A 17,968-nucleotide genomic window follows, 5' to 3' on the forward strand; every position below is an offset into this window, starting at 1 on the left:
AAAATGAGCCCGGCTACTGAATCACTGTAAGCTGATCGGTGCAGCTGACCTCCCAACAGTCAGCAGAGTGAAGGACGAACTGATGACGGCTCCAAGGTGACATAATCTGCTCTGTATTCCTTCCTCTAGATCCGATCCTGATCTTTTGTTTATTTATTTTTTGTTTCTTGTGGCTTCTTCCTATTCCTATTTGCATAAGAATAGGAAGCATCAGGCCTGTGGGTTGAGTGGACGTGTCTGACCCGTAGCGGACTCTTTCACGGGAAAAAAAAAGTCATTATTCTTTTCCTTTGACGTCACATTGGAGTCGCGTGCGTGTGCTTTGCGCGCGTGTGCGCTTTTATCCTTTGGGTCCCCAAGGTGAGAATCCAAGGTGCTCCAAGCTTGACGCATCACACTAAGCGGTCCCGGAAGTACAGCGCTCTCCTTCAAAATAAAACTAACCGTACCGTCAGTTAACGACAAAAACAAAACAAAAAAAAAGTTAAAGATTTATAAACTCATGTGGTTTAGATGTATTAAATGTCAGCTCTGTTTCTAATCACTTCTAGATTTAACTTTGGATAAGTTGTGTCGTCATCTACCAGGCGCGTTTAGGAAGCTGCTGTTACGTAAAAGTAACTTTACGGATTCAGAGAGGAAATAAAGAGGGGCTGGACTCTGTCCAGCGTTCTTCCTACAAAAACCTCGACAGCTGACAGAGAGCAGAACCGTTTAGGACAGGAGAGCCGCTTCTACGCTGAATACAAGGAAACTAAAAGAGGTAACAGCTTTCACATATACTTATTTTATTAGCAACTTTATTGTCTCTTTCTTAATCCCGCTGCTTCACAGAAATCTGCTGTGTGAGATTATCACCTGACCCTCAGCAGATCTCTTTACATTTATGTCACAGTTTGCTAAAAAAAAAAAAAAAAAAGCAGAAGTAAAAGGTGTTAAAGGTTTAAATCCATCCAGAAACCCAAACATGTGCAGAACTGAACCACTGGGAGCTAAGTTATTTTATTCAGCTTTAATGCCGAACTCTGGGGAAAAGAAGGTTTATGCTTATTTGCATTCGTCATAGAATAAATGCGTTAAATTATCAATAAAACTTTTAGAGTTTTAGTTATACCCAATTGTAAAGACGACCTGTGCTGTATGTTGAGGTTGGCTGAAGATGTTATTAGCTTCCCTCGGTTCGGAGGGACAGAGAAAAACGAGAGTAGACTTAGAACTGAACGAGAACCCTGAGGAAATAAAGAGAGCACCAACTACCACACTGACAGATTGGTTTTGTTTGTTTTGTATCGTAAAAATTAAAAACTGAAAAAAAAAATCCTGCAAGTTTACAATTTTCTTTTGACGGGTTGCATATCAAAACAAATGGCTTCATTTAAAGATTCCCCTTTATGATGAGATTATCTGAAATCCTGTAGAAATCGATAAATCTCAATCTGTTAAAACGTTGTGGCACAAAATAGTTGCATGTTTGGCCAATAGATTAATTTCGCAAAGTTGGAATAATGACCTGAAAGTTTCCGTAAAGTCACATTTTCTAGTAAGAGATTTCTCACCAACAGTAGTAACACACGCACAAAAAAATTATTTGCTTATTTATTTATGCAACATGCACTTTCTGGAATTTAAAAGAAAAAAATTGTAAAATATGATTTCAAAATAAAATCAGGCTGAAGAAGCACACATAAGCACACGTACTTTTGTTTTAACATTGCAAAGTATATATACTGTTTATTATGTAATCATCTATCAGCAGAAACAAATCATCAGAATAATGAACCTCATATCCAAAGACTTTCACTTTAACACAAACTCTGAATGCATGTCTGGTGTATTTCTTTTTAAAATTAAAACATTTTTCTTTTTCTTCCAGTGAAGAAAGCAGAGGAGGTAGTGTAGTGATACTTCAAAACAATTTAATCAAATGAAGTTAATAAGGACGGTGCAATAAAACTACTCCTTAAAAGTACAGTTACTTCAAAAAGTTACTCAAGTAAATGTAACGAGTTGCTACCCAATTCTCCCAATATTGCTACAAGATTTAAAAGCTTCTCAATAACTGCAGGAAAAATTGTTTTATTAAGCTTTGATGATGAATTATAACATTAAATTGCTCACACATAGTAGTGAAGCGCCTTGTGGTACATGTTGCTGTAATAAACAACAGAAATATTACTAATGTGGCTTGAATTGCCCCTTAGGGGTCACTGGGTGCCTCAGTTGATATCAAAACATTTTCTGAAAGTAAACCCAGTTACCACAAAGTTGATAACGGTGACATTAGGATTATTTATATTTACTAGTAAATATGTAATTCCTTACTCTTTTTACACTTTTACACTTTTTATGCAAAACCAAACAGTATTGGTTTTGCGTTTGAGGCTTATTCTGGAGTTTAAGGCACTCACTTCGGGTTACTGGTTTTAAATTCATTGTATATATAAGTAAGAGACGTAGATGGATTCTAATAACTCATATTTGCATTTGATGGTTAGTGATGCCGAATAAATTAATAGAGTTTTCCTTCAATGTTCATTAAATGGATCAAAACTGAAAAACATTTTCAGTGTGTTCAATCTTCAGATGCAGCAACTAAAAACTAAAATTTGATGCAGAACCGAGAAATAATCTGTTGGATTCTGGAAATCTGGAGCTCCTCTTTTCTTCATGATCCATGTTTGTTACTTTTGATTATTCAATTAATTAGTTGACATTTAGCATTACACTACACTTTGTAGTTGGTTAGTTTTTAAAAAAGAAATCAAACAAAAGTCCATAGAAATCAATTTTAAACTTTTACTGGTTCAGGTTGTGGGCTACATTCAGGCTCGCCGGTTATTGTCCCTACTCGGACAAAAAGTATTGATGTGCTTAAGTTTTACTTTAAAGTTTAATGTTGGAGAAATCAACTGGAAGTCAAAACGTGAAAAGTCCCCCATCAACCCCCATCTCAAAAGCCAAGATGGCTGCCGTGCTGATAAAACAGAAAAACAGCCGTCAGACTGCTGAACTCGAGCTGCACCTAATTTAGCTTCATCTCAGAAGTTATTTACACACACACTTATCTATAAAGCACATAAATTACTTTGTTATTTATTTATTGTATTGGTGTATTAAGTTTCCTAATCTGGGACCCGAGTCCAAATTTAGAAAAGGTTGGAATGACAATAAAAAATCCTTAAATCCATGAATTTTTTAGTAATAGTTACAGACACAGTATGTTCCTTTGGTGCTTAAAATAAAGAAGAATACACTGTTGTTAGCTTGTTGCTTATTATAGAAAGCATAATATGTTATTTTAAGTTAATTACTGTTAGCATAAAAGGCTAATAGTAGCTTGTTTGGTCACTTTGCACAGGAATCCCACTTCTTTTGACTTGCAGCTGTGATACGTCTGTAGCACGGGTCGGCGCGGTTCGCTTCATTATTTTGTTTCCATTGTAAAAGTTGCGACACGTCACGTTTGTCACAATGTTGGGCGTTTAGGTTAAACCTGCTGGTCCAGTGAGAAAGCAACTGGTGGTGGAAACGGTCTCCTGAATAAAATACCGTGCCAAACCGTACCGCTCAGTAGGAACGAGGCTGTAGTGTGGCATATTTATCATATCCAACTTCCACAGTAATGGATACATAAATTTCATGCTCTCCTTCTTGCACAATGACAATAAAAGTCATTCTAATTCTGACTTGGTCTACATTATAAACGACATATTGTTCAAATTTAGTCCAAAGATTTTGAAAGTCATCTCAATGAATTTGGATTGCATTTTATCATTTGTAGCTCAAAATCTAAAATAGTTTGACTAATCGAACTTGAATACTCTGAGCAGATATTTAGTAAAAGACAATTTGAGATTTACTTTATTGTTTACCAAAACAGAAAAAAAAAATCATCTTTTTAGTCACTTTACACTTGAGAAAATTGTAGAAACTATATTATCCGTTTAAGAAATTGGAAGCGTAGTCACATCAGGACAACATATTACATGCATGTTTTTCATTTATCCTGGTTTTTGTCGTAAAAACATCTACCCAGAAGTAAAACTTCCAACTTTCCGGTTCTTCAGTAGATCACTTATTAATCTGTAGTGGGTGTGTAAAACATAAGCTCTCTGCCTGTTTGTGTCTTTCCTCCCCTGGGATGAAGGTCTCTCTGGTTCCCAGGCGGAGATGTGGGTGGCTGAGGAAAAGCTCCCGCTCCGGGGGGAAGATTCACTCTGACAGGGAAAGTTTAAAAGTTGGTGTGACAAGATCCAGCAGCCGATCGAAACTTCTGATAAATTACAAGCTAATTTAATTCAGAAACAGCCGTTTGGGTGAACTGGTCCCAGTTAGCAGAGCTTTGAGAAGCTGGTGGAGCTGCAGGCCGATTATCAGATCAGATCCCATACATTCCAACTGTGCATCTTCATGCAGCACTTTGAAAATATGTGGTTGCTATAGCGATTGTGCAGGAAATGCTTTAGTACGCGGAGTGGAGTGCAGCTCATGTCTTGTGACTGTGCTTGCTGTCGAGTGTGTGTGTGTGTGTGCGTGTGTGTGTGTGTGAGAGAGCGCATTAGCCTGGTTGTTTGTGTTGATCTAGGCCTCTGAGCTCTTTGTGTTTGAGGAGGGGTCTCCGGCCTCTCTGGGGTGACCTCAGGGTTGCCATGGAGACGGCAGGAGCCACTTCCTGAATTCTCGGCCCATCCTGCAAGCTGGGCAGGGGACACGGAGTCAAACTCATGACTGGAGTGGAAACAAGGCAGGAAAGGCGAGCCCCCCGCGCTATTTTAACCAACCCACTCTGAGAAATCTAGAGTTGCAGTTGGTTCGCGTCAAACTGAAGAAAAAGGAAAAATATTAGCTGTGTGGACACGACCAATATTTAATATTGTGTAAGGGTTGTAAAAGCTTCAATTTGCTCATTGCAAAATTTCTACAATCAAGACGTATTGAGGCTGAACGGGGAACCACAGCCGCAACGGGGCAGACTCCTCTGTCCCCCGATGTCCTGATCCGGTTGCCAGTACAGTTAATCTGTGTGCTGAGTTTACTTACCGAGAGAAAATGGTACAAAGTGTCCTTCCATTGTGGCTTAAAAAGTCATTAATGTCATTATAAGTGTGTCTCTGCCTTCCACTGTTTTAATCATTATTTTTATAGAAAATTTTAGTTATAGCAGTCCAGCTTTAACAGTTATTTCATCACTAAGGAGTGTTTCTGTAGTCATTTTTACAGATGATTTATATTTTATCTGCATTTGTTTTAGCATAATGCCAAACTTTGACAAAACCTTTTCCAGAACGATTGTGTGATATTTTTTCACCATGAAAGAGTCGGGAGCTCATCATCGACACACTTTGCCGTTATTTCTCTCCTGGCCTCCCAATAGAGAAAGTTTACTAGGTCCTGAAATCATTTTAATGAATCGGGTAAAAGTCCCAGCACACACAGAAACGCATGAGGCTCTAGCTGCTGTCCAATCACACTGCTGACCTCCATGAACACCAAAACTGTTGAATCTGAAACTGAGTTTAGTTTTTATTTACAATGTTCAACATTAAAACACTCAATCTACAGTCCAACCGTGACTAAAACATTAAGTCTATAGAAAATATTATTTAATTACGAATTTAATTTCTACTAAACAAACATTCTAATCTAAAAGCTTTTCTAGAAAGAAAAAAAACCCACAAACTTCTGAGCTCCAAAGGTCAAAAGCCTGTGAGAACATTTTTAGAACATTTTTGAGCTTCAAAAGTAAATTAAAATGTTTGAAAAAATTTAGCAAAGTACAGAATTTTCCACTTTTGAAACAGAAAATTTCAACCTCAATGGTTTTTTTTCTAAGAAGTTTAGAACTTTTCAAACTCAGAAATTTCCAAGCTTTCTCTAAAAGTATCAAATTAATCTAAAAATGCATGGATTTTTTTCTTGCAAATCTTCAACTGCTGATGTTCAGAAATAACCCAATTTTTTTTCTAGAAAATGTTGACGTTTTTGTAAAAATTTGCTCCTTTTTGTCCATCTACAATGGCCCACTACTCCACTTATCCTTTAAATTTAATGGGGTTAAAAAAGATGTAAAGATGCTTGTATTTAGTGGTGGTTACTGATTAGGTTTAGCTTAGCTGATCACAGGTAGGATACAGAGGTTTGCTGCCAAACAGCACTTAGTGCACGGATCTTGTACTCAACACCCCCAGGACTCAGGGAACATTAACCCACAGATTTCATCCTTAGTGAGTCAACAAGGTTAATAAAAGGAGTTCTGGTTTCACGGCCCACAGACCCTGTAAGTATTCAGGACTCTAGTTGGAATATCTGTTGGTTTGTTAAGATGTTAAGGAGACGGTAGGCCTGATCTCTGAGATACAGGAAAACTGATGCTGCATTCTGCTTATGAATATCAGAAGCTTGAAGAAAGCATGACCAATATGTCTCAAAATCTCAAAATGTTGCACATCTGAAATAATCTGACCTTAGGAGCAGCCAAAGAGCGCATGTCAATGTTAAACCCTCCAAGCTGAGCAGTAACCTCCCGAGTTCATCTCGACAGTTCAGGAATGTAGTTACTCAGTCACCAATCTGTGTGGGGTTGGAGGTCCTCAGTGTTCACTCTGGTTGCTGTGGAAGCTAGCAATGTGAGCTAGCAATGTGAGCTAGCATGTCTCTGTATGTGTTGAATTTTACAAAGAAGCTTTTGATATGCTGTAACGTTGCTCATCTTTATGATCCTTTTTGACACTTCCTTTGTGATTCATAGTTGTGGGAAAAGCACATTTCCGTTGCTATGTGGCATTGAAGTTCTGCTAATCAAATGTACTTGCACATGTTAGCATCTCAATAAAATCAGAGATCTTTCCGCTTTGCTGCTCTGAAGTACAATTGCAGAAGAAATTTTAGTCCATTCTTCTTTACTTCATTGCTTCGGTTAATTTTCACTTGTATTTCAGTCAAATTGATGTCTGAACTTTGACTATGCCACTTCAACATCTTAATTCTTTTTACTTCAGTCATTCTTTGTTAGTTTCCCTGAGGTGTTTGTTGTCTTATTGGTGACTCAGTTTGGACCTAGCTTAAGATTACCTCACATCTAACTATAAAAAAAACTTTGATTTACAATTGACTCAAAGACTGCAAAGATGTAAGTATCAAACAAATATTTACTTGGGATCGAGCTGATACTAAGTAAATCCAGCAACAGTATCAACAATACAGATTCTGATTCTGATACTTTTTATTCAAGGTTGGTACATCATTAAACTTTTGGCCTTTTTGTGGTTTTTCCTTTAATTTTCATTGAGAAAAACTAGGACAGAATTTGGACCAAATGCTTTAATAACGTCTTGACACAACAAATAGAAATAACTTAAACACACAGCATGTTCTTTAAGTCTTAGCTGTAAATCTGTGTTGGTGCCCACTGCACAGTCTGGCCCAAAACAAGTTGGGCCAGCCCAGCCCAGCATTTTCATGTGTCTGGACATACACAAAAATACAATATTTTCACATTTAGCAATGACATTCAGCCACCCTTGTTATAATGGATCAGTAAAAACAAACCAAAACAAAGCTCTGAACAATATTTGTCACATTTTATAAAAACCAATGCCTGTCGATATCAAAAGAAACAGCAGTGACTGCACAGTCTGGTCCAAAACACCTCCGTTTGCAATAAAATAACATCCAAAACTAAAAAACTTAGTCAAATCAAACAAACAACCAGCCACACCTGCGTGAAATCAAACTAACGTAACTCAGAAACATAACAAGAACACAGGGACTCCTGTTAACTTGCTGTACATTTAAATAAAATCTTATTTCGGCTCATATAGAACATATAACTATAATAACACAACAAAACGAATCACCAGTATAAATATATAACTTATGAAATGTGAATTAACTAAGAAAAATGTTTTACATCTGGACCAACAGCGCAGCTTGTCCTACCTCCTGCAAGCCCAGCGCCGCATTTTACGTCCTCCACACGCATCAGAATACGTGATTACGCTACGTGAGGTGCGTTCAAGTGCAACAGGAAAAGCTAACTCTTCACTTCAAATACGTACTAATAAAAATTAATAACAATTTTACATAACGAATAATGACTGATTTGGTTGGAATTCAAAGCTAAACTTAAACTTGTTTCATTTGTAAGGTCAGTTCTTAGGGAAACAATAACTTTATTTTTTTTATGGAACTAAAAGGAATGTTTGGTTGAATAAAAAGCAGCCACAAACAATGCTCTGGAGAAAACAAATGCATTTAGCTGTTTCCTAATCAAACTTCAATTGTTCACCCTTTTGACGCTTTGTAAATCTTGACTTGACTTTTTAATCATGTTGGTAAATTTGTGGTGTGAGACAAGTGCCTCTTGAGGTGGTAAAAAAACACACAAACACAGAGACGACCAATCATTTTCAAAGCTTGCTTTGTAGTAATTGTAGTCATCTGTATATCGGCTTTGACCTCCAAGTCACCTCTGTTGCCACACACAGCTGACAATAGCCTTTTTATGCACTGACAAGATTTCATGGAGAATTAACAAATTGCTCCAGATGTTTTTCATGATTTGTGGTGGAGAAGAATATTGAAGCTGGAGAGTGTAAGAGAGTCAGGACATTGTGCTACAATATACATACTTACAATATGTTTTGTACAAATACTCTATGAAGTTTATCATCCCAAGAGAGAAAAAGAAAAATATTTGCTTCTCTGAAAAAGGCTTAAAGCTACCAATATTTATTTGACATTTTACTTTATGTTGATGGACTCTTTAGATGATGTCTCAAGCTAATTTTTCACTCAGCGTCTTTAGTGATGCCATAACCACAAAGTTTCATCTCAAGCTTGTTGAGCTTTTAGGTACCATGTTAGTTTTATTCTTTAGTGTAAAACAACAACAACAAAACAAAACATACTTGGAATATTGCTTTAATTCCTTTATGCATGTTTGAGAAATGTTTTAATCTCCATGGCAACCAGCTGTGCAAAACGCCTGGTTGGACCTAGCTCCGACTTCGAAACGCAGCTCCTCCCCAGAGCTGCAGTTTCCAAGCTTCTGCATCACAGATCAGCTCTCCCCTGCAAATCTCCCACTAGGCTTCTTCAGACTAGCCAGAAGTAATTAGCAAACTCCTGGTGTTCATCATATGAGCTACTTTTCAGTGTAACGCTGTTGTTAAAGGGTTAGTAGAGAAGCCATGTTGTGATGACTTCCTGAAGGCAAAGTTTCAGAAAGAGCAGGAGTTTTTAAAGAGACAGAGGCCCAATTTCAAGGCGATAAATTACTAACATTTCTTTTAAGTCATATTTTATTTGTTCACCATTTCTATAACAACTAAAGTTAGCATAGCGACTTGATTGTGCTATAAAATTGAACTATGTGCCTGGAAAATCAGAGAAACTGCTGCAAAATTTCTTGAAAACTTGATGTTGACACTTTCCCCATCCACTCTAACTGAGCATGAGCTATCCTGCAAACAGTGAGTTAAATTTCAGCTTCAACTTCACAATTATCCACTAATTTCCTGGAATCTATTGGTACCACTTCAATAAAAATACATCGAAGTTCCTGGTTGTAATGTGACAAAATATACACTCTCCTATAAAAACTTCTTCCTGTTCAAATCCTGGACAGAGTTCAAGTAGACGGAGCCTGTGAAGCTTGAGAAACTTATTGTGCCTCCTGTGTAAAGTTTCTGCTTCCTTTGTAGTCCTGGAAAAAACTAAACGGGTTCAGCTCTGGGGAATTTTTGCGTTTGACGGTTTAAAGATATTTTAACATAATCAAAGAATTTAAGAGCAGAAAGAAGCCACCGTCGTCTTATCACAAGTGCATCTCTGGGAGAAATTTAATAATGTAATTATCCTCACACTCTGTGCCTAATTTCTATTCACCGCCTCGTGAAAAACCCTTCAAATGTTCCCTTCAGTCAATTAAAGCTGTCAGTTTAAATTTTCCAGCTTCCTCATTGAGAGTTTATGCTGAAGTCTTGAATTTCTCCAGTTTGTCTGAAACAATTCAACCCTTAAAAATATCCTAATTCTCCGGCACTTTGCTTCTTGAAGAAATTTGTTCGCACCACTTTTCTAATTCTCTATTAATAAAAGGTGTTTTTGCCTCTTTGTGATTAACTTCATATTGCTCCAAATTAGTTGTTGGGTTTTAACCTCGAGATTTTTCTATTTGTTTGTTTGTTTCACAGAGAAAAAATTGCAAAGGAGCCAATACTTCATTGTTCAGATGTTCTGGGGCAGAACAACTGAATGTAAATACAGGAAAAGTGTGCTGAGCAGAATTTAATCACTTTCCTGGGAACGTTTTCAGGCTAAATTGTCTAAATAATAAAATAAATAAGATTATGAGAAGACACTTTGACAGTACAAAAAACAGCAAAGCTTTTAAATGACCAATCAGAAGAAAGGAGCAAATACTGAGCCTGTACAACAGCTTGCTGAGTTTCACTTTAAACCAAAGGGTAAGTTCACACTGCAGCCTGAAGTGACTCAATTTCGATTTTTTTTTGCCGGGACTGTTCACACTGCCAGTAAATGCGACCTGTATGCGTTCTGCAGTGTGAACGGGCAAACGACCCGGAAGTGTCCCGCATGCCCAGTAGAGGGCGTAATAGCGTCAGCGTTCTCAGTTCTGCCAACCGCCATAAAAAGAAGAAGAGCTCAGTGTTTGCGGAAGTAAACCTGGAGGCTAACGGTGGAGCTTAGCTTACATATTTGAAGTTGTTGTCTGGCCGGAGCAGCATATTAACAACTTAATCCTCATATAGTCCGTCATGGTTGTTGTTTTTCTTCCCGCTTGCGCTTATCAAGACGCAGAATAGTGAGATTTGTTGAGAATGAATACGACCTGAACGTTATGGTCGCATTTGAATCGGATACGTGTCACATTCGTAAAAGAATCCGATCTGTGCTGTTCACACTGCCATGAAAAGATCGGATACAGGTCGCATTACGTCAAAAAAAAATCGGAATTGGGTCACTTCAGGCTGCGAACGCACCCACAGACGGCTTCAGTACATTTATTGTTAACAATCTTTAAACAGCAAAAAATGAAGAGCCCACTGCACTGAACCCCACTGAAAACCTCTTGGTTATTCCACCAAATATTGATTTCTGAACTTTAAAACATTAGTTTTGTTGTTTCTAAATTAATATGAACTTGTTTTCTTCGCATTACTTGAGGTCTGAAAGCTCTGCAACCTTTTCTCATTTTCTGCAAATAAATTAAAACATTTTTTGCTGTAGATTGTCAGTAGTTTATAGAATAAAATAACAATGTTCATTTTACTCAAACAAACCTATAAAGAGTAAAACGAGAGAAACTGATCATATTAAGTGGTCTCCAGAGTATATGGAAAACTTCATCATTTGATAATTTAGCATTGAGTCATACAGTGAGTGCAAACAGCTGAATTCCTGAATATTTGAAACTCCCTTTAAAAACACCATTAACTCGCCATTTTACCAGTTCAACAAGACGCATCAGAGGACAAAATAGGATGTTTTTAGTATTTCCAGAATTTTTTCTTCTGTTGGATCTATGAAAAAAAAGAGGCATTAATTGCAACGTTGTCTCCTTTTATTGTTTTACAAAACCCAGAATGTTCAGCAAACACTGAAAAGCACAAAATCTTACCACATATTTTGGTTTAGTTTCTAGTGCAAATGTCTTAGTTTTGTCTTATTTAAAGTGTGCTAACTTAAAAGTAACTTTGTTTCCGCTTGTATTAAGTAAATAATTCCTTATATTGATGAAAAAGTTCAATTGTCAGATTATTTCACTTGTAACAAAACATTTTTCCCATGTTGTAGTTAAATTATCTGCCAACGGAACAAGTACGTTTTCATCAATATATTTTGCTACAAGGTTACTTGTAAGTTAGTTTTTTCTTATTACAAGTGTAATAAGTTATTTGCAATAGAAACTAGACCAAAAATACTTGGTCAGATTTTGTGTTTTTTGCAGACTGACTGAACTTTTGGACCAGAAAGAAATGCACACATTTTTACGAAAAACCGTGGCAAACTGTTATCTCAGAGGATGCTTTTGTTTCCTCTCACAAGCTGCCTGGCTTTTTAGGCAACGCTGCAGATTCCTTTCAGACTGTATGAGGAAAGAGTAAAAGCGAGTGTGTACACCTGCTTTTATTTGCCCTGCCTTTCTCCTCCCTCCGCTGTCTTCCGCTTGCCTTCCTCCTCCTCTTTCTCTGTCCGCTCTGTGTGTTAGCCGGTTGCCAAGTGCTAGGAATCTGAGGAATGCAGGATTGCAATGTCCTGATAAAGTTTGCTTTGTTCCCCGAGTGACCTGGAAGAGAGTAGTGCCCAGAAGTCTACATATGATACACAGCACATGAGTGTACGTTTCTTTTTTAATAAAAACTCACGATGTGGGTGGACGCCGAGAGGAGATTCACAGAAATGTATTAAGCGTTTGAATGAATTTCTTGTGAATCAACCATAGAAAGAGCGAGCGGGAAGTTGGTGTTTTTATTTGGAGTAAGACAAAACCCGATGAAGGTTTTAGATTTATTCATACAAGGGGGAATTTACCAAACACTAAGGAACCAGGGATTATTTGTTTGTTTATTTTTTGTAAGTGGGGTTCTGTGTGGAGTTTATTAGCCGTTAGTATCTTCTCTGCAGTAGGAAACTCTCAGCAGCTTCAGTTTGGATAAATATAAAGAAATTTTGACCAATCAGATTAGCTAACAGCCGGGTAGCCACACTAAATCAACACCACTCCACCACCAAGCTTGACAGTTTGAACTGGGCTTCTGTGAGGTTCTGCTGAGACCGTATGGACAGTTAATATCTTCTCTGCAGTAGGCAAATTCAGTTTGGATAAAAATAATTTTAAAAATCCAGATTGAGCGTACAAGCTAACATCCCACTTAAATCAACAGCAGTCCACCTCTGTGCTTTACAGTTGCTGTGATTTGTTTCTACTGATTTGCTGCATTTGGATTTCTCTACAAATTTGGAAAATGTTGAATAAACGGAATAAAATCTGCATTTTTCTTCCCAGAGACATTTATTCAAAGGCCTATGAGTGTGTGTAAACGTAGCTTGAAGAGGGGGTTCTGTGGGGAGCATAAGGGCAGTTAGTATCTTCCTTACAGTATTTAACTCTCTGAATAACCTCAGGTTTTAATAATATGAAGATATTTGAACATTTGAATCAATGAGTTAACTCATCAGGATGACTGCAAGAGCAAGTACTGATTAACATTAACATGCTGCCATGATTGACAACTAATAATAACTAAAGAGAAGAAAGTATTTTTGACTGCCTAAAATTATGGATTATTTTAAAGTGGGGTTCTGTGGAAAACATACAAGCAGTTAGCATCTTTTCTTCAGCTTAGAGAAAGTCTGGCAAGAAAGAAATTAAGATTTTCTTATTCATTCATAAACATCTCTTGAAGGCTCAGGTACTGGCTATAATTTAATAAAGAATTATTTCAAACTATATAAATAGAATAATTTTTTATGAAGTTCACTGGCCTGTTAATGTATAAATAAGAGTTTTCTTTTTACTCGTTGCTGCTTTCCACTCTTTGATTCACAAGTTATTTTACAACTGGTACCCCTGTCCTAGATGAATCTTTCTTAATTGAAAAGCGTGTCATCTTGTTCTGCCCCTTGCTTCGTACACGGTGTCCTGCTGGCAACACTTTCAGACTGAAGTCATTTTTCTGGCTCTGCGGCTGCTTGATACTCTTTGTAAATGAAGGAGGAGAAGCGAAGCAGAAAAGGAATTCCTAACTTTATCTCAGTGCAGAACGCACATGTGATTACATGCTCTCTACCAGTCACACACACATTTTATCTCTCACTTCTGCTATCTCACACGTTCTGAAAGCTCAACACAGTTGATTATAAATCTGAGCCTTTTAGCTTTAGACGAGAGAAGAAGAAGAAACAGGAAGCAAGCATTTAACTTTAGGGAGGAGGGTCAGGCAGGGCAAAATGGGAGACCTCCACACTCATTTGCGTGTGAAGAAGTGATTATGTGTGTGTGTGTACATATGCTGAGCTGTGGGAGTGTGTATGATGGCTAAACAGAAGGGCCAACTTGTGTTTACATGGTAAATGTGTGTGTGTGGGTGAGTGAGTGTTGAGGGAGTTAAGGTTGTGGAATGTCACATGCTGATACGATGCTTACGAGACAACAAAAACAGTTAAAGAAAACATGGTGGAAGTCATTAACGATGCTGGTGGCTGCTCAGCACTTAGCTGTATGTACGGTGAGGCTGCATGACAACAGCCACGTTTAGTCCCCTTTAATCAAACTCTAGTCCATTTCAAAAGTCTGGTTCATTTGGGGAGGTGTGAATGCGTATTCAAACCCGAACTCTGGTCCGCCTGAAACCTTCGGTCTCTGTTTGATTGAAGTGAACTCTGGTGCGCTTCGAATGCCTATGTGAACGCCTAGTGGACCAAAGACCGCTCCAAAAGCAGGAAGCAGACTATAGCATGGGGCATTTTGGGTAAATGGGACCTACACAAATACAAGTCTAATGCTAAATGGAGAAATGGCTTTCAGTATTTTTAATAAAGACATACGAGAAGTCCTACAATTGCTCAAATCTGACGCCAACTCCATTTCTGTTTGCATTTGGTGAAGGAGGAAGTTGCGCTCATGTCTTCTTCTGAGGTTTTTGTGTCGTTTCCTTCAGTAGTTCTTGGTGCAGTGCCACCACAGGTCAGGAGGGGAACAGGTTTTTCAAAGGGTTTGGATAGGTTAACACAATGCGGTGTGAAAGCGAAACACACCAGCTGAAAATGTATAAATAGGTTGAACTGAGTGAAAACAGGTGATGGCAGCATCATGTGCTGATATTATCGTTCAGATGGAGCAGAGATTTTTTTGTCAAGGTGGAAGAAATCACGAACGTTTCCAAAGTCAGTTCCAAAGATGTCTCCTGGAAAGGTTAAGAGTGACTTGAACTAAAGAGACTTAATGAGAATAAGACAAAAGCAGAAGATATGGGTCATATTTTTATCCTGATTTTTAAGTTTTATTTTAATACCAATAAAACTTATTGACAGTATTGTCTGCAAAAGGTGCTGGTTTTCATCTTTTCCTTGATCATTTATCAAATGTTTACCCCAAACACAAGAGGCGCCATCATTTCCTGTAATTAATCACAGGGGCAACACGAGCGGCGTCACTGAATAATTCACTCCTCCGACAGCAGGAGACGCCGTCAGTCAGTCACTCATTCATTCATCTCAAGGAAGAATGACAGTTCGATTACAGGCCAACCATGAAAACAAAACATTTTTAAAAGAATCCGATTGTAAAGAAAACCTCCTGTTTCTCTTATGCGCCACATGTTTTGAGACTTTGATAAATAAAAGCTAACAGAAGTGTGTGTTCACAGGTGCTGCGTCCCCTCGGGCCCGGTTGGCAGTCAGGGCTACTGTAAACATCCTTGACTGGAAGCTGGTGTTTGGTTTTTGGGCTTTCAGTCGGATGTTTGCAGCAGCCAACTGCCCTTACCATCTCAGGAAGGTTTCCACATTGTAGCATCATCCAACTTTACAAACAGAGATACAGCCCAGTTCACTCCTCCGACCTGAATAAGGTAACTGCTTTATTAACAATCTTCCCCCTAAAACTTGTTTTCCATGAATTGTTCTTGTTGTCGTTAATTTTCAGTCTACAAAACCAGCTTTGTGCACCGAACGAGGCCTGGCTCCTGTTTACAGTTATGCATGTAAACAGGAGTTGTGTTTGGACTGAACATAAAGTGAAATTATGAAAATAAATTCCCTTAATGGAAACGAAGAAAGTTTGAAAAAAAAAAAAATCATGTTTTTTGATCGTTTTTGTGCTAGGATGAGGTGGTTTTTCAGCTGTATTGAAATAAACTTTTACTACTGGCGGAAAAGACAAAGAAGATGACAGGAAGTAGTAGGACTTTTTTTTATGACTTATAGCGTGAACAAACTTATTCACGAGTAATTTTAATTGTGCTTCTTATTCAATTAAATTTCTACATTCTGTTTTTTGACATTAGCGAAGTATCACTAAAGTTTTGCACAGGTTTATAAGCAGCTACTGATGCTCCAGAGCATTAGATCTAGCATGCTGTGGGACTTGTGTGTTTTCCTGAAAAATGTCTCCCTACCTTTCCAGTTGTAGCTTCAGTCTAGGTTTGACCAGTCTACGTATTATGGTTTTCTTGCTTGTCTCAATCTAATGTGGCTCCCATTTTCAAGAGAATTGATACAAATGGCATTTAAAGACCAGTTTTCAGCATTTTTCACCTCTGTTTAATGCGATTCTGCTACTTCACCAAATGATGTCACTGCCTAAAACTTGCTAAAAATATGTTTTTTTCTAATACCTTTCCACAACCAAACCTTTTAAGACTGTAGATATACGCTCATAATATATGCTTTTACTCTTTTTACATTTGTTGTCATTAAAAAATGTGGGACACAACACCTTTTAAAAATCTGTGTTCAGTTTAAAGTTGTTAGCTAGCAGTGCTATATAGCTCAAAGCTGTTAAAGCGCTTGCACTGCTGCACACTAACAGAACCTGCAAAGAAGCAACAGAAACTCATTTAAAGTGCAACTGAGATCCTTTTTATTACTTTAAAGTTTGAGAAGGAGCCGTTTTGGGAAAACTGCTCCTCCTGAATACGTTTTCTCTCCTCCTCCCTTCAACAAAGGGAGCCGAGAGGAAGCGGGTGTAACACACACCAGAGGACCACAGACAAGGAAGGAAGGAAGCATTTCAAGATCACTCCCTCCTCCGCCCCAGCATTCATCATCCTATTAATAAAAAACAGGCTTGTTGCCCGAGTTGGGGGTTAAACATAAGCTGTGTTCAAATCATGAGTATAAAACATTCTAATGAAACAAACAGATTAAATATTACAAGAATAAATCTTTGACTAATCTGAGTTTATATGCTGATATTTAGAGAGAAGACTAAAATTAATGCTTCACATCGTAGTTCAGGTTTTCATCCATCGTCGATCTGAGATCCAGGGAATGTAAACACCCTACACTCTCGGCGTGCGCCTCCTGGTGGCCGGGAGTGGGACTGTTTGCACTGCTTGGCTCAGGAGCGCATCCCACAAAAACAAACTAAAGCATTTGTTTCTTCACAGGCTTATAACATAATTTGTCTGAACAAATGAATATAATGTACTTCATGTTCATTCTGGAAATAAAAACATATCGACAACAGTTGCTTTTTGGATCATTTTGTTTCGAGATCCATTAAACTCTTTGTATGGAAGGAGGCAGCAGCTGTTATACTTATCTCCGAGTAAATAAAGATCTATTTTCAAGCTGAGAAGTTGTGCTCTTCCTCTGACATCCTGAACGGGACTGCTGGGGACAGCTGGCCATCCGGGAAGGAAATGAGGAGTGGCTCTCTCCTCGGTCATGGTTGTCCCACTGGTGCTCGACCCCACACACACACACACACACACACACACACACACACACACACACACACTAATCTACGCTCATTACAAAAACTACGCTTTCCTTTCTTTTTAAGGTTTCATCCATCGGAACATGTTAAAAATCTAGTCGGTGTTATGTTCTGGATTTAAAAATCCATAGTTTTGATGCTTCTACTCTTTTAGGATTGAGTAGGCAGAATGGTTTGAGAAGTTTATGCAAGTTGTTTTATGCAGTTTCCTATTTTCTGCATGATCAGATAACCTATTAATCTGAAATTAACTAAAAGTTAAGAAATAATTCAAGTATAAATAAAGTCAATTAGTTAAAGATGCGGTAAGACAACTAAACATGCATTTTTTTGTAGCATAAATAACCTAAAATAAAAAAATCCCCAGCCTCTGACTTACTTTAAACCCATTGTTCATGAATCGAAAGGAAAGCGCCACAAGATGGAGCCAAAGTGTTACTCCTTCATTTACCATTTACTAAGTTTATTGCTTTATAGCACAAGAACTGCAGCAGAAAG

The 17,968-nt window shown here is 37.9% G+C and overlaps 1 long non-coding RNA gene across 1 annotated transcript; it reads left to right on the forward strand.

The window, feature by feature from the left end:
• Nucleotides 1-15,432: 15,432 nt before the first annotated feature.
• Nucleotides 15,433-17,217, forward strand: LOC103477307 (uncharacterized). Its single transcript, XR_535622.2, has 2 exons — nt 15,433-15,599; nt 16,695-17,217. It is a non-coding gene; the product is annotated as an uncharacterized LOC103477307 (long non-coding RNA).
• Nucleotides 17,218-17,968: the final 751 nt, after the last annotated feature.

The sequence above is a fragment of the Poecilia reticulata genome, linkage group LG15 (assembly GCF_000633615.1).
Source record: "Poecilia reticulata strain Guanapo linkage group LG15, Guppy_female_1.0+MT, whole genome shotgun sequence".
NCBI lineage: Eukaryota > Metazoa > Chordata > Actinopteri > Cyprinodontiformes > Poeciliidae > Poecilia > Poecilia reticulata.